We start from the raw sequence: 14529 nt of genomic DNA, 5'->3' as shown, positions 1-14529 counted from the left end.
GCCTCTACAAGGCCAACTATCCATCTTTGGTAACACAACTACAACAAGACTTCAAGAGATGGACTCCCCTCTACATCTCCTGGCTAGGAAGGATTAACACTGTTAAAATGTCAGTCTTACCAAAATGTTGATATCTTTTTCAAGTCCTGCCCATTGAACTTGACCGAGATCTATTGCCGTGCCTGCACTCACTAGTCACCAAATTCATTTGTCAAGGAGGGTGGGCTCGCCTTCCTTTTCATATACTGCGATGACTAAGGAGCGCGGGGATTCGCCCTACCCGACTTCGCACTATATTATCAGACTGCACAGTTAAGAGTGGTCACGGAATGGTCTGTGCCGGAGTTCGACAAGCATAGGCTACCCATGGACCACTCGGTTGTGGAAAGATCTATCTGGGATGTCCTACGGAAGCCCAAAAGCGACCAGCCTGCAAAAACCTATAATAAGCACCCTCACCCACACCACTCTGATAATCTGGGACCAGGTCACTGGAAGGGAGGGTTGGACCTCATTCCCCTCCCCTTTCACTCCAATCCATTTAAACCCGGCATTTCCACCAGCCTAACGTGAAGAACCCCTCGACTTCTGGAGGGAGGGAGATGCCTAAAACCTTCAGATCTGTTTCATATTTACGATGTTCTAACATTTGACAAATGTAAAAGAGAATTTATGATACCCTAAAGCAAACACTATCACTACCTCCAGCTTAAACACTGGGTTATACTCCCACACGTCAGAGAAGCAGCCACTAGAGAGCTAACAGCCATGGAGAGGCTGGCGATCCACAAGGCAGGCACAATGAGAGGTGCCATCTCCTCACTCTACGACATTCTACTGACTACATTGCACGTGCCTCGGGCAAGCTACATGTCCTTCTGGAAGCGGGTCTTGGGTCGGGACGTCACCAAGGAGGACTAGAAACACATTTGGGGCGATATCACTAAGCACAATAAATTGGTGTTCCTAAGGGAAGCCCACTACAAGACGCTGCTCAACTGGTATCTCTATCCTACTAAACTCCGATGAATCTTCCCTGACACCTTTGATCTCTGCCGGCGGGGATGTGATCTTCAAGGGGATTTTTGCCACATTTGGTGGGACTGCCCGGGTATTCACCCTTTTTGCGAACAAATCCTCTCACTACTCAAAGATATGCTGGGTTACCTAATTCAAACTACCATAGAGGGGACTCCTCTACACACCAGCAACATCGATGTGGCATGCCTGCTTGTGGAGAATCCTCTCCATGGTACGTCTGGCAGACATCTTTAGGAATAATTACAAGGCTTTCGAACATAAGTGGGGCCCACTAGTCACCTACTTATCCAGAGGCTTGCCCTCCGGAGTTTGTCCGCCTTCTGTAATGGCTATGCACCTCTTCCAAGTCTAATCTACCCAAAACTGGCCTGTAGTAGGGATAACCCATGCTACTTGATTAGAGGGGGCCTCGCTTTGGTTACTCTGACCTACCGCAGCGCTTCTACTTAACATTATTTCACTGTGCACCACCATCACCACCGGGACGGGGAGGGGGGGTTTGAGGAGGAGTTGGTTGGAGGCTAGGTTCTTGCCTGAAGACCTTCTCAGGGTTTGTTGTTTCAATTCTAGCATCTGACACTTTGACCCTGGGGAGAGGTATGACCTTAGGGCTGTATGAAACTGAGATCCAAATAGCTGTATTTTTTGCAACCACGGAACCTGCTCACCCTACTGTACTCATTCTGTCATTGTGACTTTCTTTGAATGCTTAATAAAAAGAATTTTGGCAAAAAATAAGAAACGCTCAATGAAACCCGAATAATTAAAGAAGTGTTAAAAAAAATAGTTAGTAAAGCTAACATACATTTCCTTAAAAATAAATGGCTTTTTCTGGCACCCGCAACTTCTTTTAATTGAAACCTAGAAAACAAAAACACAAACATTCCCACCCCCACACAATAACACATATAACACTTAATACCATTACTACTAACTTGGTAGTTTAAAAATACAACACATTAAACACTCTATTTTAAGTTTCTAACCAGACTTCAAATACATAAACAAACAATACGCAATTATTGCATATAAAACTTCATAAAAGCGCTAAGAAATGTCTAAATACACAAAATAGTCTCTAACTAACTTTAAAATACCTTTAAAATCTAGTTAAAATAAAGAAATTAAACTTTATTTTGCTCGATGTGAACCAGCATCCATCCGCAAGCTTCTCCCCTTCCAAATGACCCAAAAGAACAGCGAGCAGTTACAAAATGCAAGGCCCAAACAAATATGGCAGCTTTAAACATAGTAAATGAAACAATTTAATAAAAATAAATATTATTTTACATATTAAAAATGTTAATATATTTAATTAAAATACTACAAATATGTAATATTTTGAAATACCTTACATTACTTTGAACCTCTGTAAAATTTTAATAATAAATATTATGACATATATAATATTTATTAATATAATTCTATAAAATGAAAACTAACAATAAATCATGTATAAAAATGGTTTTTATTTTTTGTTATAATGAAAATAAACATTGCATTTTTGTAAACATATGTAATAATTATTCATATGTATATATTTTATATTATTTTATTCATTAAAATGTATTATATGGTTGTATAAAAAAAGAAAATATGATTACATGCATCAATTATATAAAAAATGTTTAAACTTTCTTTATTAACATATTACCAACATATGTGCTATTGTAAAAATTGTGAATAATTTTTGCAATACAAAGTATTGTAAATGTACATTATCTATTTACAGAAATGTATTTACAAATATGTTTGACATTTTGTTGATGTATTAAAATACTTTTACTTCATTATCCTACCCAAATTGCACAATAAAAAAATGTGGTATGATTTCAGCAATAAAGAACATCTCTTATACTGCTATTATTATCGGTATATGAATTAAAAACTTTTTATTTACATGTACATTTTCTTCATATTTAATATTGTGCACAATTTATATTTCCAATTTATTGTCCACCATTTCATATTTTTTATCTCAAATTTATATTGTATTTTATTTTTGATAAATTAAACTATATTAAATAACATTTTATAATGTAGATTTAAGCTATATTAATACCTGCACAACTTTTTTTAAATCTATTTATACTAATATAAAATATGTTTAGAACATTTTATAAAAAATATTGATTGTAATTTACACTTACAACTCTACTTAAGATAAACACAATATACATACTAAACACAAAAATTACTTCATTTCTTTCTATTCCCACTGAAATCCATCTTAAATTAGGGTAGATGCTGAACATTAAAGTTAATTAATTAACTATTCCCACACCAGTCAGGATTAAATTGGGGTAGGTGCTGGACAGTAAACTTAATTAATTAACTATTCCCACTCCAGGACTAAGTACCGATAAAATCCGACGAAAACGAGAAGTTTTCTGGATTTTTACATTAGATACTGTAAAATTTGGATTGAACCTTGAAATACCATGGGAACAAGCCATCATATAGAATTTTACTAACCAGAGTCGTAGTAATATAAGGAAATGAGTTGATATCAGTTAATTTAGTACATATGATGCTTGAATTCATCGAGCTTCCCCACAGAGTCCTAAACATCTATGTTCGTTTAGATTCTAAGTAATTGTTTTATATATGGTCTACAGTTACATTGCTCAAACCTTATCTTCGGATCTGTTAATAAATTAGATATATATAGATCTATGGATTTGGTATCTATAATATTTTTTGTAACAAATTCCCCCAAAAAATCCTTTCGCTTACTCAATTACTTAGCCCCTCAATTTGGTCGTCTTTTTTATTATGTCCATTAATGTCACAGCATGGATGTTAAAACATTGTCACCAATACGTGTCGTAGGAACCTAAAAAACATGTGATATCATTGTCTTCGATGTTGAGCACTATGTGTTCCAAGTCCGTCTTTTATTTTTATGCCCATCAACGCTCTGATATCGACACCACAACTACGTCATTAGATCGCGTCTACCTAATACGAAACACTGGTGGTTAACAAACTGTTAAACGCGGGTCTTCTCTTCCCGTATATAAAGACAGATCCATGGGCGTTTTCCCTGTTTATCGTAATGCGGAGACCTGAAAGAACATAACAGAACACCACTTTATATGAGAGGCCTGTCCGGCATTAAGGTACGTGGACATAAATAGCCCGACAAAATTCTATAGACAATGATTAGTATAAAATTATACATGGTGGCAACATAGCTCATAGCGTCTGCTATCCTCTATTATTCCAGATACACATATTATCCTACCGAAAGAAAACCGGAGGCCTTTACATTACTTTTCCACGGAGTCAAAAGGTACTGGTATTATTTAAGAGTCAGTCTCGAAGACTTGTAATAATGTCAAAAAAATGTAATACACCTAATCTCCCTTAATCGGCTATATTTCCTTGTAGACTGAATCAGTAGAGGCTATATATAAAGTGCGTCGAAAGATTGGAAGATCGCACTGCACGCAGTTTTGTACCGCAAGGAATAACTACCTGGCGGATGATAACAGTCTTTAAGGTAAATGATGAACAGAAAAGTTCCCAAACATTGACTTGTACATCATTGAAAGGCAGAAATTAAAATAGCGTTTCTCCCGTATTTCATATAATAGGTTCTGTCCTGCATACTCTCTACGCTGAAGTGGGAAACTACTTTAAATAGATAACAATCAAATTTTTATCATGATCTAATAAGTTAAACTTTTAAAGTTTCAGTATCATATGTAAGTTGGAGGTATCATTAATTTGAATAGCGCTGTTAGTATCATGTTGCATGCAATGATAGTAATACTTCAAATAGCCAGACCGGCGGTCATTACTTTCACCACCTTAAACTATCGTCATAGCCTAAATTTGAAAACCTTAAAGAACCACAACAGATTGGTGCGACCACAACTCTAGAAAACAGTTAGGCACTCGTTATAAGACCCTACCATACACCCTTTAAAATTCCCGCATTTTGTGTGATTTTGGGGCATCTATAATTTGAATTACGCTGTTTATACCATCCTGTAAGAAATGTCATCAATATTTCAAATAGCCATTCCAGCGGTCATTATTTCTATTTTACCCAAATTATCGTTGTAGGTTACTTTTGAAAACCTTAGATTACTGTTATAGATTAGTGCGATTAGAACGTTAGAAAATCGCTGTGCACTAGTCATAAGATCCTACTAACCACAGTCCTCGTCTTTATGTATGTGATAAAATCTCCACACTATAGTTGTAATTTCTAATATGCGAGCCTTTCTTAAAATAATGCTGTCTCTGTAATAAACTAAAATTTATATTAAAATAGAAAGGTAACAGACATTTTTCTTTTTAACCCTTGTAGCCGTTTTTTCCTGAAATGCAATTTAAAAGAGTCAATCGTGCACACTAGTGCATAATGAGCTTGAGGATACAAAAAGTATGAAGACTTTAGACTAACAGAATCAAAAACGGCAACCCACACATTTTAATAGTAAGTTAAAAAATAGAGAATCTATCTAATTATACTGATTTTCCTTTGCTTCCCCTTCCATTCTTCACAATTCTATCTATCTTGATAGACACCTTTCTTGTAACATGTGTAGAGTTGAGAATACAGGTTATTTTTCACTTTTGTCAAATGAGAGAATGATATATGCTTTTTAGTAGAGACACACAGAATTCACAATGATTATCAAATGTTATCAAATGAAATGAAAATAATGAATAAAAGAAATGTACAATCTGAACAAGTAAAAATGTCTGTATCAGATTAAATGGAAAGTTGATATTTATCATTGCAGAAATATGAGGCTGAATGTCATTTATAGTAATGTTAAAAACTGACCCAATGCCCTCTAATAGTTAGAATGGACTAGAATATGTAAAGATGTATAGTAACTGATTTATAATTTTTTTTGTGTTTATATCTTTTTCTTTTAGAATTTTGTTGTTTAATGTAATGTTTTGCTTACTGCGAATGACGGACACCTGACGAAGGCTACTGGCCGAAACGCGCGTAGTTCAATTCCACCGCTTTGCCTACTTCATTTCTACAACGACCGAATATTGTCTTTCACAGTTTTATGTCTTTATTTTTTTGTCCTGTGCATACATAATTTTGTTTGTAATATGTTAATATCTGTATAACATATGAAATGAAATCGAAAATATTTTCATATAAATATAACTACCAACAAAAAAAAGATGAATAGAAAAAATAAAAATAAAGGTATAGTTTTGAGAATTTTTATACATTGTATTGAATTATTTCTTCAAAAGATACAGTCCTCTTGATGTGATATAACTATTTGGGCAGTTGTTAATTGGCTGTTTGCTAGTGAGAGGTTTATCTCTCTCTTTTTTCATAAATGTTCTTTCTTCCCTACAACTAGCAAACTTAGTATCTGTAGGGGTCCCCTGTTTTTCAAAAAATCTATTCCCACTCCAGTCAAGATTAAAATGGGGTAGGTTCGGGACACTAAACGTAATTAATATACTGTTCCCACTCCAATCAGAATTAAATTGGAGTAGGTGCTGGACACTAAATTTTATTAATTTACTATTCACACTCCAGTCAGAATTTAATTGGGGCAGATGCTGGACACTAAAATTAATCAATTTAATATTCCCAATCCAGGCAGTATTGCATTGGGGTATTTACTGGACACTAAACTTAATTCATTTACTATTCCCACTCCAGTCAGGATTAAATTGGGGTAGGCGCTGGACAGTAAATTGTAATCATTTACTATTCCCTCTTCAGTCAAAATTAAATTGGGGTAGGTGCTGGACAGTAGACTTAATGTACTATTCCAACTCCAGTCAGTATTAAATTGGGGTAGGTGTCGGACACTAAACTTGAATAATTTACTATTCCCACTCCATTCAAGATTAAATTGGTGTAGGTGCTGGACAGTAAACTTAATTCATTTACTATTCCCATTCCAGTCAGGATTAAATTGGGCTAGGTGCTGGACACTAAGCTTAATTCATTTACTATTCCCACTCCGGTCAGGATTAAATTGGGGTAGGTGCTGGACACTAAGCTTAATTAATGTACTATTCTCACTCCTGTCAGAATAAAATTGGGTTAGGTACTGGACACTAAACTTAATTCATTTACTATTCCCACTTCAGTCAAGATTAAGGGGTCTATTAGGATGGCGGTCGGAAAACCACCCCGACCGCCATGGTAGCGAAAATGAACCATCTGCCGGTCCTGCAGCAAAACTGGTGGTCCAATTAGGATCAACCGCCACAAAAAATCTGACTGCGGCGGAACGAGGGCACCAAAGACCACCTGTAGAGGGCAGAGAAGGCGAAAATCCATCCGCGGCAGTCGGATCTATGGTGGAACCACACCAAACCACAGCCAAGATTGCGGAGAGACCGCACGGAAAATTAGGATATCACCGATGTGTCTGCAGTACAGTCTGCTGTATCCGATCGCCGCGGTCACAAACAGTGATGTATGAGAGAGCCGGCGGAAGGCCTGTAGCATAGCCATCACTGTGGACGCTCCATGAAAAAAATGGCGGTCAACAGAAAAAAATAACCTTACCCCCCAAAACACCAAAAACATCCCAAAGACACACCCCCATGGCGAATTCAAAAAATACCATTTCCAGGACAGCCCATACAACACACCTGACAGCAATACTCCATCTTGACACACCCACATAGCTGAGCGTAAAACCAGCCCCTTCCCTGACCAGAATCCTGGGAAATACTCCACAATTGAAGGGCTCAACACCAGAGGACAAAGGAGATGCAAACCTGCACACATCACAACAGCACAACAACACACACACACACATCACCTACACTACCCACACCACCCTTACAACGGCACCCCAAAACATTAGGACGTCACACACTATCGCGCCACAGAAAATGCCCAAATTCACAGAGAGTGAGTTGTCAGTCATGGTAGAAGAAATAATCAGAGTAGTACCACAAGTTTGTGGTAGCCTGTCCAACAGACACCATTAGCCACAAGAGCACGAATGTAGGTAAGGATAGTCAACAAGGTCAATGCAGTAGGGACCACCCCATGCCTCAGAAATGAAATCATGAAGGGGTGGCGTGACCTGAAGAGGATTGTGAAAGAAAAAAGGAACAAGAACCGTGAGCTGGCTCAGAGGACTGGCGGCCGTACTCCCATCCCACCAAAAACATTCACTGCATGGGAGGAGAAGGTACTTGCCATACTGCATCCAGAGAGTCTCACAGGAATAGCCGGGGGAGTACAGGCTGGTAAGAACAAACAAATGTAGACCATTACACTGCCATGTACTGTCTTGCACAACTACAAAGATACACCTCCTAGATCCAAGTACATCCGTATGCACCACAATACCCAACACAGGTCTCACAGATGTAACATCCACTCCATCTAAATCACCCCAAAGGTAGCCTGCAACTTTCCCAGGGTTGCATGTGTACAGCAGGCAGCCAGCACTACAACTCTCACCATTCAGCCCTGTCCAACCCCTGAGCAGGATGGAGCATTCCCTCCCACCGAGAATCATGCGTCAGCCGTTGCATTGTTTACCTTCATCTAACAGGTAGGTAGTCATCTTCCCAGGTTGTGCTGTTTGGGGGTGAGAGGCCTGCACTACTACTCCCAGCATGCCTCTTGTTCCCCAGCTCATCAAGATGGAGCACTCCCTTCCACCCACAATCATGTGGCAGCCATCGCATTTTTCACCTTTACCTAACAGGTAGGTATCCATTATCACAAGGAGGGCTGTTTGGGGGTGGGAGTGCAAAAACAAGTGTAGTCCTGGATAGAGCACTCCCTACCACCCAGAAGCATGTGTCAGCCATTGCATTGTTCTCCCTCATCTAACAGGTAGATAGCAATCTTCCCAGGTTGTGCTGTTTGGGGGTGAGCGTCCTGCACTACAACTCCCACCAGGCACCCCTGTCCCATCCCTGAGCAGAATGGAGCACTCCCTCCCACCCAGAAGCAAGTGGCAGCCATTGCATTGTTCACCTTCACCTAACAGGTAGGTAGCCATTTTCACCAGGAGGGCTGTTTGTGGGTACGAGACTGGCACTACTACTCCCACCATGCCCCCTTGTTCCCCAGCTCATCATGATGGAGCATTCCCTCCCACCCAGATACATGTGGCAGCCATTGCATTGTACACTTCAAGCTAACAGGCGGGTTGCCACCTCCTGCTATCTTGACCCACCCCTAAGGAGGATAGAGCATACCACCACACACATAGAGATGTGTCACAATTTAAACCTACATTTGACAAAAGAACAGGTAAGTTGAAAATGCATGCACCCAGCCATTCCTCTCAAAAACAAGGTGCCATATGACAACACCAGCACTCTCATCCCACAAAAATGCACACATATCCAATTGCCACTTACAGTGTGCAGACAGCTCAGCAAATGTAACTGTCATAGCATCCAAAGTGTGATTCACTAATTCACATGTTGATGAATGTCAGTGCACAATCATGCACAGCACTGAATGCCATGTGTAAGTGCCATGTGGGCAGAGCATCAATGACTATATGAAAAACAAAGCAAGCATGGTCTGTAGTACAAATTGAGAATTGCACATGACATGACAAAGGTGTGCATGAGATAACAATGGCTAGTTCATGCTCAGATGAAATTTCTGCCAGGCAGAGTAAACAACAAAGATACCACTTATAAAGTTGTTGTGGCGCTAGTTGTCAGATGACAACATGTCTTGTAATCACTAAATATGCACATGCCTCATGGTATGTACTGACATGTCACACCTTGGACAAGTAATGCATGAACCTCCGCATCATGTCTGGATGCACAGTAGTGTGCAGACAAACAATGTGATAACTACTAAACTGGGTGGTGTATAACCTGTGAATTTGATACATCTAACACCAAGCTTGAAGGGTGCTCTTCAATGACCATTCCCCCTCTGTCCCACAGGTGACCAAGAACTGACTGCAGAGGACAACAACAGCAACCTGCAGAGTCAGTCCCCCCCCCACTGGAACATGGGATCTCAGATGAGGACTCCCTGGAACTCTAGGACGAGGAGCTCGCAGTCGGCCCATCTGGTGTGCCAGGGTGCAACAGGTCCCAGGACCCCATTGTCCCCCCCACCACATATGCAGCAACAACAACATCTATGCAGACCCCTGCTGTAATGCCCTGTGAGGCCTTCACCACCACCACCAGTGCTGCCTGCAACACTCTCCCTGCCAGAGAGGATGACCACCCCACACCAACAATTGAGGATGGCAGGGAGAGGATGTGGGTGCCAACAGTGGTGAAGCAACAGGTTCTTGGCAGCAGGACACTGGGACTGAAGCCCTGGGACTGAAGTCCTGGTCATCAACAGAGTCCTTGAGGCCTATGAACGTGCCCAGAGATGAATGGGCTGGGCTGAGAAAGATTCACGCGAGCTCCTTTTGCTGATGAGGTCCATGGACACCCGCATGGGCCAAATCGTGGACCTCTTGGGCCAGCTAGTGGCGGTACTGAGGGACAGGCCTGCACCACAAACAACATCTCCACCTCCCTCTGGTGGCCCGCAGGATGACAGGTCACCATCCTCCCCTGCGGCCACAGAGAGGGGGGACTCCTCAGACCCCACTGACCCTGTAGCAGAGGCCCCCCTGGAAAACGATCAAGGGGCCATCCCAAGAAAAACCAGGGAGGATCCCATGGCAAAGCCCCTGCCAAACGCCAGTCACGGAGCCAGCCATGATGGCAATCCTCTTCACTACTGCATTGACATTTTGGACTGTGCTTCCCCACACTGCCTTCTGAATGACATCCATCTGTTGGACTGGGTCACCACATCAATGTGGTGATTACTTGATTGTCTAATGTACCATCACTGACAACTCACTGCCTCACCAATCACCTTATTGTAAATATTCACCCACTGTCATATGTCCCCATTGTAAATAAACAGTCCTTACATACACATGATGTTGTGTCTGTTCCGTGTTTATCAAAACACACAAGATGATGGACCGAATGTTGCACAATGGCAAAACATTCACCCCCAGTCACAGATCTGGGTTTAATCCATCATTATTTTGCTCACCAAGCCACCCCAGTTCAGACATGGCCATATGCAAATCAGTCTTGATCCTGTGCCTCATGTGAACAGTCCAGCCCGAACTGCCAAGCCATGTCTTCCCTGGACTGGAATCAAGCATCCTAGGACCGGTTTCTGGCCATCAGCCATCTTCAGCCAGGATAGCTTGACTCCAGTGGCGTAGTGAGCACGGGGCCCACATCTGGGCATATCCTTCCCACATAGGGTGAACAGCAAAACACATGTTTATTCCAGGATCTGCAGTCTTCACCATGATTACAATGTACCTGGAGTATGGAATATATGTAGGCGAGGAGAGGCGGAAGGGACCTAGGAAAACCCAACAGAACATTATTCACTAGTCAGGTGTTGGCATCACAGCCATCACACAACACTTGTCATCAAGGTACTCCAATATGCACACATTACAATGTGCAACAGTACCAACATACATATCCTGGAGATTTGACAAACTATCCTGTCCCAGAAACATTGGCAACTATCACTGAGTCAACAATAGGTTGCAGTCACAAAGCTCACATACAACTTGCCAACAACAACATCAGCAGACAATGGCTCAGTTGTACATTGTTACTCACCTTCAGGTGAAGGAGCAGTTGATGACCTTTTGAAGCAGGTCAACACCTTACTCCTCTCCACTATCCTCATCACTGGACATGGGTTGGTTTGCAGGGGGGGGCCTTAGCTGCTCATCAGCATCCAGGAACAGGAGGATCTCCTTGGGCAAGGCCTGGTTGTGGAGCATGCAGCATGCAACTACAATCTGACACACCTTCTTGGGCGAGCACATCAGTGCACCTCCGGTCTTGTCCAGGCAACAGAAATGTTACTTCAGGAGACAGAAAGTACGATCCACCACACAACGTGTCCTCCCATCTGCATCATTGTAGCGGACTTCACCCGGGGTCCTGAGATTCCGCAGTGGGTTCAGCAACCAAGGACGGTTGGGATATGCTGAATCACCTAGGTGTGAGATACACTTGGCAACTTTATAATGTAACTGTGGCAGAGGACAGCATGTCACACACACAGCACGCTAGCGGACTCTTCGTACACACCCACAATCCATGCATTCTCCAGAAGCAGATTATCCATCAGTAGGGGCACAATACTGTTACGCATGATGTACGAGTCATGGGCTGAGCCTGGGAATTTGGCACACACGTGTGAGATGATCAAATCCGCCTTGCACACAGCTGATGGAATGGAAATGCTTCCTATTCCTGTAGATGTGCTCACTTGCCTGTGGTGGAACCAGGCCTACATATGTGCAGTCAACGGCACCAAGAACTTTGGGGATGTGCCCAAGTGCATAAAAATCTCCTTAGACATTAGTGTGAAAGCACCCGGATATGTCCTGCGAGGCTGCAGATGGGGCACCAACATAGCACATAGGTCTTGGATGGAATTTCCATATGACCTCCTCATCCTCCATGTCTGGTGATGATATGAGTATGGCCAAATGGCGGTGGGGACTCTGCCTCCTCTTCCACCACACAGCGTATAGTGCCCACCCTCCCAGCTACTTCCACTGTTGCTGCCCGTGTTTGCACCTGTAAGAAGGGAAGAGTGTCCTTTGCCCCAGGCACCGCTGCCCCTAACCCTGTCCCCCCTGCTGCCATCAGTGCTGAACCTGTGGACCTTTTGCGGCAGCTGTGTGTGGGCCAGACAGCTCTCATCAATACCTTCCTAGACCACGACAGAAAATGTTGGCACAGGTCGGTGCTTTCATGGAGGGCATTAATTCAGACGTTGGTGAGCTACACCGGATTGTCCATTCTTTGTCCTCCACAGTGACAGCAGCCATTCAACTGGCACAATCTCAGAGTCCAGCTCCAGTACCTTTGGCCATCCCCCTGCCAGTGGATACATCTGATGATAGTGACCACACACCACAGACCTCAAGGGCAAGATACAGCACACGCAGCACACAACTGCAGCAGCCCAAGCAGTCCAGGGTGCAGACACCATCCCCACAGAAAATGAAAGCTACACCAGAGGCCAAAGGCAAAAGCCCTTTAGGCGCCACCCAGGGCCATAAAGCCAAGAAGAAGGCCTCAGGCTCACATGCCTCAGAGGCATCCCAAGCCAAGGACTGTCCTGTCCAAAAAGCATCTTGCAAAGACAAGCAGACAGTTGTTTTGTCCGCTTAGAAGCTGGTGCCTGCTAAGAGTACACATAAAAAGAGCTTCAAGGGTGATTCCCACAACCTCAACTCCCATCCAAAGCCCTGTGAAACAGGGAAAGAAGGCCACTGTGTGGGGTACACCTGGTAAACAGGGGATGGAGGGGCAGAGGCAAAGCCAAAGGCAAAAGCCCTTCAGGCGCCACCCAGGGCCATAAAGCCAAGAAGCAGGCCTCAGGCTCACATGCCTCAGAGGCATCCCAAGCCAAGGACTCTCCTGTCCAAAAAGCGTCTTGCAAAGACAAGCAGACAGTTGTTGTGTCCGCTTAGAAGCTGGTGCCGGCTAAGAGTACACATAAAAAGAGCTTCAAAGGTGATTCCCACAACCTCAACTCCCATCCAAAGCCCTGTGAAACAGGGAAAGGAGGCCACTTTGTGGGGTACACCTGGTAAAGAGGGGATGAAGGGGCAGAGGCAAAGCCAGGCCTAGTGTACCACTGGATCCACATGTCCCCAGAGGGAGGGACATTGGTTGCACCTGATGCAGCTTTGGTGGAGAGTGTGCCTGTTGTGCCCGCCCCACTTACCACTTCTACCAAGACAGGGAACCCATTTAGACTCCCCAAGAAGTGGAAAGGCACCCCTCCACATTCTCCCACCCACACTGTATCTCATGGCAGAATGACTCCACCTCCACATGCCACCACACCACGGGCTCTGAGCAGCCCTCCGGCTTCCAAAGCCACTGAGACCTCTACCTCAGCAGGGCCTCTCTCCCCGGTCCAGTCCTTCAACTGTCCCAGACACTCAGCCACCTCCCAGTCTGACTGACAGCCAAGTCTGAGTGGAAGTCCCACTCACATACCTGTCTCTCCGACAGAGGTACCTGGACTGCCCATTGTTACTCCCCTGACTTGCTGACCATGGCAGGGTACAGTATCAACCATTCCCTGTGCAGGATCTCATGTACTTACCCTGCACCATGGACTGGCCCCAGGCCTTGATGTTTGCCCCTTCCCTGTGCAGCTTCTTATGTACTTACTCTGCACCTTAGACTGGCCACTGGCCTTGATGTTTACTGCTGTTTGCCACTTCCCTGTGCAGGATCTCATGTACTTACGTTGTACCTTGGACTGGCCACTGACCTTGATGTTTGCCCCTTCCCTGTGCAGCTTCTCATGTACTTGCTCTGCACCTTAGACTGGCCACTGGCCTTGATGTTCACTGCTGTTTTCCCCTTCCCTGTGCAGGATCTCATGTAACTACTCTGCACTTTGTACTGGCCACTGGCCTTGATGTTCACTGCTGTTTGCCCCTTGCCTGT

This window comes from Lissotriton helveticus, chromosome 7 (assembly GCF_964261635.1).
Source record: "Lissotriton helveticus chromosome 7, aLisHel1.1, whole genome shotgun sequence".
Lineage (NCBI taxonomy): Eukaryota > Metazoa > Chordata > Amphibia > Caudata > Salamandridae > Lissotriton > Lissotriton helveticus.
This window is presented reverse-complemented; position numbering follows the sequence as displayed.